Raw genomic sequence first — 1,934 nt, 5'->3', positions numbered from 1 at the left:
AGGGGCCAGTATGGCTGGAGCAATATGGAAGAGAAACACAGTGGCAGGAAATAAGATCAAAAGAAGGGGTGAGGAGAAATTGCAGGCTATGGAGACCTTTGCAGGGAATTGAGCAGAGAATGCTGCAATATGATCTCAGCTGAAGTTTAAGGCTACTTTGGCTGCTGTACAGAAAAATAGCGGTGAAAGCATGGAAGGAGGGAGAAGCCAGCTGGGAGGCTACGATGGTTGTCCAGGTGAGACATGGACGGTGGCCAGCACTAGTGCGGTGGAGGAAGTGAGATGTGGTCAGAATATGGATATATTCAAGGTAATGCTGATTGGACTCACGTTTTGATAGAAGCAGGGTATCAGAGAAGCAGAGGCTGGCAGAGCGGATGAGCTCTAGGCGGGACTCGGCATGTGGACCATAGACCAGCAGCATCAGCAGCATCTGCATCACGTGTGAGAAATGAGGACGCTCGGGTGCTGCCTCTACTTACTGAATTTTAGCAAGACTACCAGGTGTTCCCCATGCACATCAAACTTTGAGAAACACTATTCTAGGTTGCTCTCAAGTCTGGCTGCAGATTTGAAACACCTGGCAAGCTTTTAAGCCACATACCCATGCTAGGTCTGGAGGTAGAGGGGCTGTGTTTGTTGGTATTCATATTTTTTAGCTCCTCAGGTGACCCTCATCTAATCCTTGGATCCCTATCCAGCCTTTCCACAAACTCTATTGGTTCTAACATTAAAATACATCCCAGTGTTACAGCTCTTTTTGAATTTGTCTAGCAGGCTTTCCGGTTTTTGCCGGAAAGCCCCTCTCACGCTTAAAATAATAATAATAATAATAATAATAAAATAAAATATATCTTAAGTCTCATGCCTGCAATCCCAGCACTTTGGGAGGCTGAGGCGGGAGGATCACTTGAGGTCAGGAGTTCGAGACCAGCCTGGCCAATGTGGTGAAACCCCATCTCTACTGAAAATACAAAAATTAGCAGGGTGTGGTGGTGGGCACCTGTAGTCCCAGCTACTCAGGAGGCTGAGGCAGGAGAATTGCTTGAACCTGGGAGGCGGAGATTGCAGTGAGTTGAGATCACACCATGGCATTCCAGCCTGGGTAACAGAGTGAGACTGTCTCAAAAAAAAAAAAAAAAAGAAAAAAAAAAGAGATGAGGTCTTGCTATGTTGCCCAGGCTGGTCTCGAATTCCTAGCCTCAAGTGATTCTCCTGCCTCAGCCTCCTGAGTAGATGGGACTACAGTTGTGAGCCACAGTGCCTGGCTCCCACCCTCATTTATGTTATTTTTGGATTGAGTTTTCTTTTTGGTGTACCGTTGGTTTTTGTTTTTGTTTTGAGACAGGGTCTCACTCTGTCACCCAGGCTGGAGTCCAATGGTGCGATCTCAGCTCATTGTAACCTCGGCTTACTGCAACCTCCACCTCCTGGGTTCAAGTGATTCTCCTGCCTCAGCCTCCCAAGTAGCTGGGATTACAGGCGTGCACCACCATGCCCAGCTAATTTTGGTATTTTTTGGTAGAGACAGGGTTTCACCATGTTGGCCAAGCTGGTCTCAAACTCCTGGCCTCAAGTGATCTGCCCACCTCAGCCTCTCAGAGTGCTGGGATTACAGGCGTGAGCCACCACGCCCAGCTGACGTGTTTTAACTTATCTATCAATTTGTGTTACTATCAGGAGGCAGACCGGTTCCAGCACTCTGAAGAGCTGCCATGGGATACCCTTTTTATTTATTTATTTATTTATTTTTTTTATTTTTTGAGACAGAGTCTAGCTCTGTCCCCCAGGCTGGAGTGCAGTGGCACCATCTCGACTCACTGCAAGCTCCGCCTCCCGGGTTCACGCCATTCTCCTGCCTCAGCCTCCCAAGTAGCTGGGAGTACAGGCGCCCGCCACCACGCCCTGCTAATTTTTTTGTAGTAGAGACAGGG

The 1,934-nt window shown here is 48.1% G+C and overlaps 1 non-coding gene across 1 annotated transcript; it reads left to right on the top strand.

Annotated features, from left to right (window-relative positions):
- The first annotated feature begins 743 nt into the window (after positions 1-743).
- On the top strand, positions 744-805 carry LOC115838108. The gene has a single exon (XR_004033154.1). It is a non-coding gene; the product is annotated as a U7 small nuclear RNA (small nuclear RNA).
- The last annotated feature ends 1,129 nt before the right edge of the window (positions 806-1,934 follow it).

This window comes from Nomascus leucogenys, chromosome 13 (assembly GCF_006542625.1).
Source record: "Nomascus leucogenys isolate Asia chromosome 13, Asia_NLE_v1, whole genome shotgun sequence".
Classification (NCBI taxonomy): domain Eukaryota; kingdom Metazoa; phylum Chordata; class Mammalia; order Primates; family Hylobatidae; genus Nomascus; species Nomascus leucogenys.
Note: the sequence above shows the minus strand (reverse complement) of the source record. Positions and strands in the feature narration are given on the sequence as shown.